The sequence below is a fragment of the Taeniopygia guttata genome, chromosome W (assembly GCF_048771995.1).
Source record: "Taeniopygia guttata chromosome W, bTaeGut7.mat, whole genome shotgun sequence".
NCBI classification, from domain to species: Eukaryota; Metazoa; Chordata; class Aves; order Passeriformes; family Estrildidae; genus Taeniopygia; species Taeniopygia guttata.
In genome coordinates this window covers 17,945,969-17,960,656 of record NC_133064.1, presented here as the reverse complement: position 1 = coordinate 17,960,656, position 14,688 = coordinate 17,945,969, and the positions used below count along the sequence as shown (strand labels likewise).

Here is a 14,688-nt window from a genome sequence, read left to right as displayed (position 1 = left end):
GCTTCTAGCCTAGCACATGCCTCACTGGGAATTCACGGAGGCAGATTTTAATTACACTGCAGACCATCCAGATCGCATTCCCTCTGCCAGCCCTTTGTTTCCCTTCAATATTTTGCTGCTTGTTGGGTTCACTGTGCACGAAATAATTCATCAGAGATTTTCCAGATATCTGTGTGAAAACTTTGCCGAGTCTTTCTTTGTGACTGTTAGGAAATTCAGCTCAGCCTGTTTTTTTTGGTTTTTTGTTTTTTTTTTTTTCCCTAAAATACAAGTTGTGGCAAAATTGTTACATTTAAATTTTATTCATTTATTTATTCGTCTATAGTTCTGCATTTAATGTGCTATATTTATTACAGGGCAAAGTGCTACAAAGTTTTACTGAACTCTGACAATTCTTACTCAAACTTTAAAAAACTAATCTCACTATGTGTTTAGAAATGCTTATAAGATGCTGTGTACCTACCTTTCTCTTAATGTAGCATTTATCATTCTTAAAATATGCTAAAAAATTGAGTAAAATAGCTAATCACTTTTTTTTTTTAATCTGGGTAATGACCTTTCTATTTACCAAATATTTTTAATAGGCATTTACCTACTCTGCAACCAGAATTCTACTATAGGAATCCCTAGCTCAAATTTGCAAATCCATAATGATTATGAGATTCATTTTTGAAAAGTGCAGGCCCATACAGAGAAGATTCTTGCTTAAAGGAGGGAATGAATGAATGAATGAACGAACGAATGAATGAATGAATGAATGCTGAGAATACATGGACACATTCTGCTAGATCGCTTTTTATGACAGTTTGCCTTCCCCCTTTAGACATAAGCAAAGCAATTTATTATAGAAAAGTCAAAAATTTTAAGATTAAGCCCAAATACTTTTTCCCATTGAGAAGTTTTACAATAATGCCAGCTTCACTTTTTCTTGAAATCAGGTTTTCAGTTATTAGCACCCTGCATTTCTAGAAGAGCAGTATTGTTTTGGTTCAGCCATTTTAGTCAAAAGCAGAAAGTAACCTTTAATAAGATACAGGTCCAGACCCATCATACTGGTATCCTTTTTATACTGCAGATGCTGACTAATTAACATTGCTTATTTTTCACTTGTCAGAATGCTTGCCCACTACCAGGTTTGCTGTTTTGTTGTTGCTAGCTCTTTAACCTTTTTCCTGTGGCTACATATCAAGGTCCTATAATACACACCTTCTCCAGCTGTCAGGTCATCCCCCTTCATTTAGACTTTTGCACTCTACCCTTTAAGCATCATGGCAGTTAGAGGCTATTAAACATGTCTCACTCAAAATGAAGTCTTACATTCAGAAGAGCCATAAAAATTCTTATACACTAGATTCTAAAGCTAATCATGCCATTCTTTAACCACCACAACAAGCCTCTCAAATGGAAAAGTATAATTTCCAGCAAATCTACATAAAACCCTTTGAGGTTTGTCTATCCTTCAGGTTTTTACTTCATACTTTTCCATTTCTTGAGATGTGAGCTCCTTGCTAGCGTCTAACAGGTGTATTTCAGATTCCACTAGTACTGCTCACGGTAAAATGTCTTGAGGCACATCCTCCTATAAAGTCAGCTGAGCAGACAAAGATAAATATTATGCAAGATCAACAAATATTAATTTTTTAATCTTAAATATATGGACATTCTATTAAAAAAGCTGTACAAGAAAAGTATGGTGAAGGAAATGAAGTCTTGATAATGCTACAACCCCTAAGAAAATATATTTTTTTTAAAGACAGAAAATAGTAGAGCAGAAAACCTATTGAAAATGCAATTTCTTCGTGAAAACTTAAAATAGAAGGTTTGGATTTGGATGGAATTACAACTGATTTTACATGGACAGCACTTCACTCATTGCACACATGCTGTTTAATGATAGTATCAATTTTCAGTTACTAGTCTAACCTGTGGCACATGCTATATTCAATTACAGTTTCAAAGAAAGTTAAAACTTGCCCTTCTCTGAAAAGGGACTATATTGGGGTTGGTACTCATGTGAAAAAAGAAAAACAAAACTGAACCTAAAAAGCCTCAAAATACATATATTTATTTTCTATCAAGTGAAGAGTTATGCAATGCACCTGCAATTTTGTATTTCTGACATCCATCTTCTTAGTGGAAATGTTATACATGGTCCAAGTACTAACCTGTAAGGCTGCTTCTGCCTCTTCCAAAGCAGGTTTGGCAGCTTCCAGCTTCTCTTCAGCAATGGCTTTGTCAACTGTGATACTGTCTACAATAGCTTGGGCTTTGTCTTTCACTTTCTGAACATCACCCTTCACATTCTCACCAGCCTGTGTTTTTACAGTAACTTCTTTCAATACCTAGAATGTAAGAAAACCCACATGCCGTAGTTAAAAGTTTTTGTTGTAAAATCATATCTCTCCAATTTCAGAAAACTCAAATAGCATCATTTTCTCCAAGATCCTTTCTTTCCAAAAATTTACTTCATTTTAATTGATTCATCTTTTAAAAATAGAATAAATAAAAGAAGAAAAAAAAAAATCAAACAACAATACACTTTGAAGGCTGTACATACCATGTCAGCTTTTTCATTGTCAATTTGAAGTTCCTTTTCTTTTACCTCCAGTTCTCTGCTTAGAGCAGCCACTGACTCAGAGGCCTCTTTCGATTTTTCCAGACCAGTATTTATTCTGAAGTTAAAAAGCAAAATAAAAAGCATCTCATTCACTATGTAATTTACACTCTACTTTCCATCTATAGAATAAATCATATCAATCAAAATGAACAATTGCAAGTTATGTTTTACACCAAAAATAAAACTTGGACAGGAATTTTACATTTCTGGTATCTTCAGAATCAATAAAGTGGACAATAAAGTACATTATTAAGTTTGTGGCTTGAAATTTTACCTGCCTCTGATCAAACAGTATGCCTTTATCATTGCATAAAAATCCTATGTGTTATTCTAGAAATGTTGCTCACTGTCCCTCTTGAGCCAATAATCAAAGAACTGAGTTCCATACAGCAGAAAGCATTTTCTGATCACCGAAATTCTGAAAATTATAACCAATCAATATTTTGTATTTGAAATGGAAACTGAAAAGAAACCAAGACCAAACAAAAGAGAGGAAAAGATAAATAGTATTGAGATAAGACCTCTCTGATTCAGCATTAAAATGCCCCTTCAACAGTACTTTTTTTTCTATCAGAAATTCTTCACCCGGGACCTTTCAGACAGCTTACAAGGCCTCTAGAGAGACTGCTGTTGTGAAGGCTATGCAGTACTTGGACAGCTGAACAAATACAGGAGAACAGACAAAGTGTAACTGCTGACAAATTCAGACAGTGCAAATAAGTTTAAGTGGAAGAAATTGGACTCCGTGAACTAACTTGATAAATCTGAAGGTAGAAAACAGGGCAACACCCTTCTGTTGTACAAGTCTTCACCCCTAACATAACTACAGGTTTCAAACTCAATTTGACTTTGAAGACAAAGAATGATTCAAAGCCAAATAAACAAGTTTAAGCCTTTCTTTAAGGTTTCCAGTTCTTTTTGCCAATCTTTCAAAACTGAAAAGGCAGTTTTTATTAAGGGTGATACCAACTGATGCACTGATTGCTACTTTTACATTACAGCTGGGTGCTCCTGACATGAAGATATATCAGCAAATAGATATCATTACTTTAATAAAGCATCTTAAAATAGAAATAAGTATATCAAAACCACCTTAATAATGCATGATTAAAAAGCTCAGGAGTCTAAGTAAGGCTCTGTGCTCACAAAACCACTTAGGAAATTCCTTACATATTCATAACAGGAGGTTACAAGTGTCCACTTAGGAAACAAAATTTGCCACCTGACAAATTAAATGCTATTATCAATATAATATAAAATTACATGTAGATGCCTTCTTTTACTCTTTAGAAACATATGGGTATCGTTTATATTCACCTCATATTCCCTCTACCTCTATTTTTCATGCATCACTACTCTTCTCCCCTGCCCCCCCAAATATATGTAGTCTTTATCTTATATGACAAGAGCAACTACAATATTTGAATAAGTTACAACTTCACATAATTTTAGGAATTAAAAATACCTTTTTTTTTTTGCTGTGTGAGGAGACAAGCCATGCATCGAAATGAAACATTTCAGAATATTCTACCTGGGGAAGAAAACTACAGAAAAACAGAAGTAACCTGAGTAGTCTACCTGTTTGATAATATTTGCACTTCAGCATACTTTTCTTTGTATGTGGTTTTATATCCCTGAATAAAAATCAGGTAGGATTTGGGAGTCACATGTGTAGAACGTCTGTATCTTTGAAAGTAATCAGAACATTTTTCTGTCACTCCATCCTGGAATGAGGCCACACACTGCACAATTTCCATCTTTGTATCAGCAGTGCAGTCCATATCAAATGAGGACAGGAAGTGTTCAGACACTTAGGAAAGAAAGAAAGCCTAAATGTTAGTAAATATTTACAAAAACAGCTTATAAACAAGTCACTATAAAACAAGTCAGCATGAAGTATCTTAGCTTTCACCCAGCTCCTGAAAACTCAGTCTTCTTTACTCCTCACAGTCAGATTCTGAATATTATTCCACACTTGTCAGTAAAAAAGTACAGCCAAGGATCTGTCATTCTTCATCGCCAAAGTGTGCAACTGCTTTTTCACGCTGAACCTAGCTGCTACCTACCAAGGACTGGGTAATCACAGCATTCCTCTGTATGCCCTATCACAGACATATTAATAAATAATCTCTTTCTTTAGTTTATTTGCCTTCTTTACAAATACTTTAAAGACATCTTCATGGGGATTTTTTTTTAAACTGTGTTCAAAACCATTTCTCTGTTAGAAATATTTCAACAGCTTAATAAAACAGTCTTTAAAGAAGAAAATGTCTACATCAAATATTAGAATCAAGGATTTATTTTGTTAAAATTCAACACAATTAAAACAGCTACATGACCACTGATAAGAAAATTATGTGTCTGCAAAGAAAAATCCTATACATGCCTGCCACCAGAGCATCCTTAGGCCATCGGCTGAACCAATCTATAGTGCATCCAGAAATGAGAGCAGGGAACTTCAGGGCCCTATTTCAGAATTTTTCACTTACTGGTGAAAAGCAAAGAACTACGTGAAGGTTCTGATGGACTCTGGCCATGAAATAGTCATACAGAGCTTCACTGGTTGGAGGTCTTTGTGGATGCTCCTTTTTGAAGGAGGGAATGAGGTCACTAATGATCTCATCTACTTCATCATGTGCAAATAAGTTTGACACCTGTCCTAGTTTAGGGCAAATTTGGGGAAAACCCAGGAAATAAACCCCCACGGCCCCTCTCCACCCACCTGGTTCAGGGAAAAAATTCCTCTGAGAGAGAAGTGGAAAAGAACCTGTTTATTCAACAACAAAGCACTCCCCAGCACCAAAACAATTAACAACACAAGATGACAACAAGACTCTTTCACCCCTCTGAAGAGCTGAACAAATCCAGAAGGTCTTTCCTGGGAGTGGTCGCCTGGGTCTGGACGCTGGGGATGGCTGCTGCAGATCTCCAAATGCAGGCTCCTGGTGTTCTTTGGTGTTTCCCAGATCCCAGTCCAGAGCAGGCTGGATGATATTCAGAAAGAGGAAGGGAAAAAAGCAACAGTCCAGGGAAAGAATTGGACTGCTTAACCTAACTAGGAAGCAAAGCAAGAAAGCAGGCAAAGCAAGCAAGCCAAGCAAGCAAGCAAGCAAAGCAAAGCCAGCCAGCCAGCCCTAGCATTTTCTAGCTTTCCAGCAGACATGGGGGGAGGTGAACCAGATGATAACACAGCAAAACAAACCTTCACTTTCAGAGTCAGTTCTGAAAGCACAGAACATAATATCAAACGTAAACAGAACACACGATTGGAGATACAAACACCATAACAGTCACCCTAGGACATTCCACCCCTTATCTCCATATCTTCAACATCATGTAAAAACTCCATCAAGTTAAAACTTGTATCTTTCACTTACTCATACCTTCTTTCTCATGTCTGTGTGTTTTCATGCACAGACATTGACAGTAACATCCAGCAAACAGTGATATTTGCACAATAGTTTCACCCCACAATCAGATCTCCCTGAGGTACACATCGTGTTGTTCCATCTCTCTGCATTATCCACCATGTACAACCTGGTCCCTGAGCAAAGACAATCCCACGAATGGGTTTGTCTGTACTCGAGGCAGGATTGATCCACACTGATTTCCCTAACAAACCTCTGACATGTGCCACTGGGACTTTATCTCCGTCTACTATATTCAGGGGCTCAGACTGGGCAGGACCTGCTCGATTGGTGGAACCTCGGCTGTTAACTAACCAGGTGGCCTTTGCTAAATGTTGCTCCCAATTTTTGAAAGATCCCCCACCCAATGCTTTTAAGGTGGTTTTTAACAGTCCATTGTACCTCTCCACTTTGCCTGCAGCTGGTGCATGGTAGGGGATGTGGTACACCCACTCAATGCCATGTTCCCTAGCCCAGGTGTTGATAAGGCTGTTCTTGAAATGAGTCCCATTGTCTGACTCAATCCTCTCAGGGGTACCATGCCTCCAAAGGACCTGCTTTTCAAGGCCCAGGATGGTGTTACGGGCTGTAGCATGAGACACAGGGTAGGTTTCCAACCATCCAGTGGTGGCTTCTACCATTGTGAGCACGTAGCGCTTGCCTTGGCGTGTCTGGGGCAGTGTGATGTAGTCAATCTGCCAGGCCTCCCCATACTTGTACTTGGACCACCGCCCACCATACCACAGGGGCTTCACCCACTTGGCCTGTTTGATGGTAGCGCATGTCTCACAGTCATGGATAACCTGAGAAATACTGTCCATGGTTAGATCCACCCCTCGGTCTCGTGCCCACTTATAAGTGGCATCTCTACCCTGATGGCCTGAGGCATCATGGGCCCATCGTGCTAGGAACAACTCTCCCTTGTGTTCCCAGTCGAGGTCTATCTTTGATACCCCTATCTTCGCAGCCTGATCTACCTGCTGATTGTTTTGCTGCTCTTCATTAGCTCTGTATCTGGGGACATGGGCATCTACATGGCGAACCTTCACAGGTAGCTTCTCTACCCGGGTAGCGATATCTTTCCACTCTTCAGCAGCCCAAATTGGTTTTCCTCTACGCTGCCAGTTAGCTTCTTTCCACCTCTCTAGCCACCCCCACAGAGCATTGGCTACCATCCATGAATCAGTGTAGAGGTATAGCTTTGGCCACTTCTCCCTTTCTGCAATGTCTAGGGCCAGTTGAACGGCTTTGAGTTCAGCAAACTGGCTTGATCCACCTTCTCCTTCAGTGGCCTCTGCAACCCGTCGTGTGGGACTCCATACAGCTGCTTTCCACTTCCGATTCATCCCTACGATGCGACAGGAACCGTCAGTGAAGAGAGCATAGCGTGTTTCCTCTGCTGGCAGTTGGTTATATGGTGGAGCTTCTTCAGCCCGTGTCACTGGTTCTTCTTCTTCATCTGCGACACCAAAACTTTCACCTTCGGGCCAATTTGTAATTACTTCCAAAATCCCAGGGCGATTCAGCTTACCAATATGGGCACGCTGCGTAATGAGAGCAATCCACTTGCTCCATGTAGCACTGGTGGCATGGTGGGTGGAGGGAACCTTTCCTCTGAACATCCACCCCAGCACCGGTAGTCGGGGTGCCAGGAGGAGTTGTGCTTCTGTGCCAATCACCTCTGAGGCGGCCTGGACTCCCTCGTAGGCGGCCAAGATTTCCTTCTCTGTTGGGGTGTAGTTGGCTTCAGACCCTCTGTAGCTCCGACTCCAAAATCCCAGTGGTCGGCCCCGAGTCTCATCAGGCACCTTCTGCCAAAGGCTCCAGGACAGACCATGGTTCCCGGCTGCAGAGTAGAGCACGTTCTTCACATCTGGTCCTGTCCTGACTGGGCCAAGAGCTACTGCATGAGCAATTTCCTGCTTTATCTGGGTGAAAGCTTGCTGCTGCTCAGGGCCCCAGCAGAAATCATTCTTCTTGCGGGTGACCAGGTAGAGGGGACTCACGATCTGACTGTACTCAGGAATGTGCATTCTCCAAAAACCAATGGCGCCTAAGAAAGCTTGTGTCTCTTTCTTGTTGGTTGGTGGGGACATGGCTGTGATCTTGTTGATGACATCTGTAGGAATCTGACGCCGTCCATCTTGCCACTTCACTCCCAAGAACTGGATCTCTCGAGCAGGTCCCTTCACTTTACTCTTCTTGATGGCAAAACCAGCTTCCAGGAGGATTCGGATGATTTTCTCTCCTTTCTCAAACACTTCTGCTGCTGTGTTCCCCCACACAATGATATCATCAATATATTGTAGATGTTCTGGAGCCTCACCCTTTTCTAGTGCAGTCTGGATCAGTCCATGGCAGATGGTAGGACTGTGCTTCCACCCCTGGGGCAGTCGGTTCCAGGTATACTGCACTCCCCTCCATGTAAAGGCAAACTGAGGCCTGCATTCTGCTGCCAGAGGAATGGAGAAAAATGCATTGGCAATATCAATAGTGGCGTACCACTTCGCTGCCTTGGACTCCAGCTCGTACTGGAGTTCCAGCATGTCTGGCACAGCAGCGCTCAGTGGTGGAGTCACCTCATTCAATGCACGGTAGTCCACAGTCAATCTCCATTCTCCTTCAGATTTACGCACAGGCCAAATGGGGCTGTTGAAGGGTGAGTGGGTTTTGCTGACCACCCCTTGGCTCTCCAGCTCTCGGATCATCTTATGGATGGGAACCACAGCATCTCGAATTGTTCTGTACTGTCGACGATGCACTGTTGAAGTGGCAACTGGTACCTTTTGTTCTTCTCCCTTCAAAAGTCCTACTGTAGTTGGATTCTCAGACAGTCCAGGCAAGGTGTTCAGTTGCTGGATGCCCTCTGTCGCTACAGCTGCTATCCCAAATGCCCACCTGAGTCCCTTTGGGCCTTTAAAATATCCCCTTCGAAGGTAATCTATGCCCAAAATACATGGGGCCTCTGGGCCAGTCACAATAGGGTGTTTCTTCCACTCATTTCCTGTCAGACTTACATCAGCTTCCACCACAGTAAAGTCCTGAGATCCACCTGTCACACCGGCAATAGAGACAGATTCTGCCCCTACGTGTCTTGATGGAATTAACGTGCATTGTGCACCAGTATCAACCAAAGCCTTATATCTTTGTGGGTCCGATGTGCCAGGCCAGCGAATCCACACAGTCCAGAAAACACGGTTTTCCCTCGCCTCTACCTGGCTAGAGGCAGGGCCCCTCTAAGCCTGGTTATCCTTCTTGCCTTGGGCGTATGTCTTAGAAGTTCCTTCAAGGGGATCAGACATGTCATCATCATCATCATGCCTGGCAGTTTGGCTACGGGCAACTGGAGCTGCTCTCCTTTTGGTGGCACTTCCTCTCTGAATCTTACCTTCCTTCAATTCACGCACCCGTTGTGCCAGAGCACCAGTAGGTTTTCCGTCCCATTTCCTCATGTTTTCTCCGCAATCGCGCAGGAAGAACCACAGCTCAGTTCGTGGGGTGTACCTTCTCTCACCATCTGAGGAACGTCTACGTTGGATACCAGAACCTCTGATCTGTACTGCTGAGATTTGGAGAAGGTCCTCCTTTATCTCCTCCCTGAGTCTCTTATGATTCTCCTCTATCTTATCTTCTAATTTCTGCAGACGTGTTTCCACTGCTGCAATTCTGGCATGGGTTGGGCCATGTACAGCATCTGCATATGCTCGGAGTTTCCTTGCCATTTCGAGTACGGTCTCATCCCTCTCATCTTGCTTCATTATTGCTAAGGCAGAAGCGTAGTCATGTGGCCCAAGCCGTACAAGTTTTCACCACATCACAGATGTACATGGTACCAAGTCTGGATTCCTAGTTGTTATTTCATCTGAGAAGATAATCTCTGCCACTGCCATTTCTCTCAGACGTTGGATCCCTTGTTCTATAGTCTTCCACTGGGTTTGCTGCATATAAATATCATCTGCACACAGGTATCTTTGTGCTACACTTTCCAGAACCCATGCCCAGAGGCTGTGAGGGTTAGCCCCCCTCATCATTCCTTGATCAATAACAGGATCATGTGACAGGGATCCCAAATGCCTTGCCTCAGTACCATCCAGAATTGTAGCCTCGCCTGCAGCATCCCAAAGACGGACCAACAGACTAATTACAGACTCATCAGGTCGTCGGGTATAATCCTTCCTCAGGCCACGAAGGTCCTTTAGGGAAAAGGACTCAGTATTGGCCTCTGATCTTGTACCAGTTGCTTTGACTTCTGATTTTATGTCAGCAGGCATTGAGGGTCCCTCTCCTGCATTATCATCATCATCATCCACTGGTCGATTGGTCTTTTCTGTGCGCTTCCCACTTCTTGTGCTAGTAGCAACAGCCATTGGTTGAGGCTTGGCTGCTGAGTCTGGTTTAGCTGCTAGCCTAGGCTCACTGTCTGGTTTAGCTGCTGGCTTTGAGCCGGGGGTGTTTGCTGCAGCCTGAGTGACTGGTATAGCTGCTGATTTATCTCCCTGCCCCCCTTCCTCTGTCTTCTGCCCTACAGTATCTAGCAGGGTGCGATAAGCATATGCCAGGGCCCAGCTCACTGCAATGATTTTTTTCTCCTTAGAGTTATCATGGCACTTCTCTTTCAAGTACTTCGCCACCTCAGCCGGATTCTGAATTTGTTCACTAGGAAAGTCCCAGGCTATAGGGTCAGAAAATTCCTTTAAAATTTGGCCCATCTCCTCCCATTTCCCACACCACTCAGGATTTCTCACACCTGGGTCTACTCCTGGGTCAGAGGTCTCATCAGCCCCTCTAGAAATCTCAGCCCTCATTCTAGAGAGACTGCAGACTGTATAGAGAAAGCTTACTAGATTAAACACCAGGAAGATGGTCTCCTTAACAGTCAGGGGAAACTGAACATTCTCTAATAGGGAGGTAACACATTCAGAGGAGAAGAAGGAAAGCAAAGTCTGAAAAGCCTCATCCCCTACTTCCCCTCTAACAAACTGGCTGTACAACCATAACCATGAACCATACATTCCAGGAACAGACCTCAGCACCTTTATAAACCCTCTGGAAGCTATTACACCCAAGCACAGCACGATGGATATTCTGGTCAGTGCCCTTCTACTGCAAAACCTACGTATTAGGGACAATACCGGAGCTATTCCTGGATAAAAAAATAAACCTAGGGACCACAGGGGGATTAAGATCTCAAAACCCCCAAGGGACCAGAGACACATGCAGGCCTTCACCCCAAGAGACAATATTAATTCAAACAACATAACCAGTAACTGCTCCATACCCACACAAAATAATTGGAACAAAAATATGATTACAACAGGATTTTTTCCACTCTCTCGAGCCCCACGTTGGGCGCCAAAATATTTGTCCTAGTTTAGGGCAAATTTGGGGAAAACCCAGGAAATAAACCCCCACGGCCCCTCTCCACCCACCTGGTTCAGGGAAAAAATTCCTCTGAGAGAGAAGTGGAAAAGAACCTGTTTATTCAACAACAAAGCACTCCCCAGCACCAAAACAATTAACAACACAAGATGACAACAAGACTCTTTCACCCCTCTGAAGAGCTGAACAAATCCAGAAGGTCTTTCCTGGGAGTGGTCGCCTGGGTCTGGACGCTGGGGATGGCTGCTGCAGATCTCCAAATGCAGGCTCCTGGTGTTCTTTGGTGTTTCCCAGATCCCAGTCCAGAGCAGGCTGGATGATATTCAGAAAGAGGAAGGGAAAAAAGCAACAGTCCAGGGAAAGAATTGGACTGCTTAACCTAACTAGGAAGCAAAGCAAGAAAGCAGGCAAAGCAAGCAAGCCAAGCAAGCAAGCAAGCAAAGCAAGCAAGCCAAGCAAGCAAGCAAAGCAAAGCCAGCCAGCCAGCCCTAGCCTTTTCTAGCTTTCCAGCAGACATGGGGGGAGGTGAACCAGATGATAACACAGCAAAACAAACCTTCACTTTCAGAGTCAGTTCTGAAAGCACAGAACATAATATCAAACGTAAACAGAAGACACGATTGGAGATACAAACACCATAACAGTCACCCTAGGACAACACCTTTGGGAAGAAGGAAGATTTTTCATGCTTCTTGACATTATCCAAAATAGAGGATACATCATGAGGTTCTTTTAATACACATTATTATAGGAAGGGACACAAATCTCAGACACTGAAGATATTAGTACCCCCCCCCCAGCTTCTTTAACAAGAAGTTTTAAATTATTCCATGAAGTTATTCCATTAAATAGACTGAAATGTAACTTGCTGTAAATTTTAAATTCCACCCTCAAATAGCTTTCCTTCTTTATCTTTATATTCTAATAACTAGTAGTAATTACTCTAAAGCATAACCCTGAAATAGTAAATAAGTAAATAAAATCAATAAACCCCATCAATTCTGGACATAAATTTACCATACAAAAACTAACTGTATACTAATAGTAAATTTAACAGACAACTTTTAAAAACATCAGTAATATTTCTCAAGTCTAAATTTTATTTTTTTAAGCTGTTCTCATGTCCCTTAAAATAGCTTCTCTTGGTGTGACCTAGGAATTTGTAGATTTCGTAGACTGCATTCATTTTTAATACTACTCTAATGACAAAAAGCACTTGAGTTCTAGTTTTTGGAAGTGTACGCTTCAACCTAAACCAAAATATTCAAAAAAATTATGCTCTTTTACCTCAAAATTCTGAATTTTAAAAAGCGAAAAATTGACCATCTTACCTCCCCTGATGACATTCTTCAAGTATTTTAAGAAAGACTCATCTTTGATCTCATTGTCTGTAAAAAGAAAACATGTGCCTTTGCCTTGCACTCCTGATGTTCCATATAAGAGTTTCAGATTTTCCATCAAGTTTAAAGTGCTGTATGATCTAAAAAAAAAAAGGTTAACAAATACTCATCACACTTTAAAAAAGTCTTCTGACCTTTTTCTGATTTTTTTTACCAGGGTAAAAAAAAAAAGCAAATTTAAGCTGTAAAAAATGTCTTATGATAATCAACTAAGGCAAAAAGGTGCTTATATCAGATAGATCCTCTGATGAGACCCATACCAAGGAACATTGCCACATAAGAACCTAAAATTTCTTCTGCAGCCAAAAAACCCTGTTCATGCCCTGATCTTCCAAGATGCACAGAACTTGATGGCAGCTGCAGAAAAGAAGGCCTGCGCTGAGTTTGTCGTGAAGCAAGGACATAGACAGCGCCTTGTGTTTGGGAGTGAGCAGCCTCTGGTCTTTTGCAATTGCCTTCACTGTGCACTGAATGCCAGGGTGGGTTGTGCACTCTACTGCAACGAGCTGGGCAGAGGAAAACAGAGAACACAGACGTCTGACAGCAGTTTTCAGCTAGCCTAGGAAAGAGCAGTGTTTTTGGAGTGTTCAGCAAATCCATGTTTCTGGGCAAGAGCGGGATAGGTGCACTGTGCTGGAAAGCTTTCTCCCTGCGAGACACACTGGAAAAGCTTTTGGCTATGACGCAGTCCACTAGAGACGTGGACTACGGCTCTCCGCAGCTGTCCGGAGGGAAGCGCCGGTTCCCGGCCTCTTTCTGACGAAGCAGTGCTTTGCAGCCTACAACTGCGGTTCACGCCAGCGGTGCACATAGCAGCCGCTTCTTCACCTCCGGGAGCCGGGGAGAGCGGTTGGCTTCTGAGAGGCGAAGAACGAAGCCAGCTTGTGTGCTCAGCCTTGGGACTGCTAGAGGACGGTGGCTGCAGCTGCCTGCCCTTTCAATTCACTGCTGGAATGCTTATGGCAGGTTTTCCAGGACGACTTTTCAAGGTTGTGACTTCGTCCTGATGCAGACGTCCTGGAGATTCTTTGTTCGTTTGCTGAGCTTCCAAGATGAAGAGAACTCGACGGCAGCTGCAGAAAAGAAGGGATGCGCTGAGATGGTGGGAAGCAAGGACATAGACAGCGCCTTGTATTTGGGAGAGAGCAGCCGCTGGTTTTTTGCAATTGCCTTCACTGTGTACTGAATGCCAGGTTGGGCGGTGCACTCTACTGCAACGAGCTGGGCAGCGGAAAACAGAGAGCACAGACGTCTGACATCAGTTTGAAACTCGCCTAGGAAAGAGCATTTTTTTTGGAGTGTTCAGCAAATCCATGTTTCTGGGCAAGAGCGGGATACGTGCACTGTGCTGGCAAGCTTTCTCCCTGCGAGACACGCTGGAAAAGCTTTTCGCTATGACGCAGTCCAATAGAGAAGCGGACTTCGGCTCTCCGCAGCTGTCCGGAGGGAAGCGCCCGTTCCCGGCGTCTTTCCGCCGAAGCAACGCTTTGCAGCCTACAACTGCGGTTAACGCCAGCGGTGCACGTAGTAGCCGCTTCTTCGCCTCCGGGAGCCGGGGAGAGTGGTTGGCTTCTGAGAGGCGAAGAACGAAGCCGGCTTGTGTGCGAAGCCTTGGGACTGATAGAGGACGGTGTCTTCAGCGGCCTGCCCTTTCAATTCACCGCTGGCATGCCTACGGCATGTGTTCCAGGACGACTTTCCTGGGTTTTGACTTTGTCCTGATGCAGACGTCCTGGAGAATTCTTGTTCGTGATCTGAGCTTCCAAGATGCAGAGAACTTGATGGCAACTGCAGAAATTAAGGGCTGCGCTGAGTTTGTCGGGAAGCAAGGACATAGACAGCCCCTTGTGTTTGGGAGTGAGTAGCTGCTGGTTTTCTACAATTG

At 43.2% G+C, this 14,688-nt stretch overlaps 1 pseudogene; it reads right to left on the bottom strand.

Annotated features, from left to right (window-relative positions):
* Positions 1–14,473, bottom strand: part of LOC115496059 (dynein axonemal heavy chain 5-like) — a 50,335-nt pseudogene extending 35,862 nt beyond the window's left edge.
* Between the last annotated feature and the right edge of the window lie 215 nt (positions 14,474–14,688).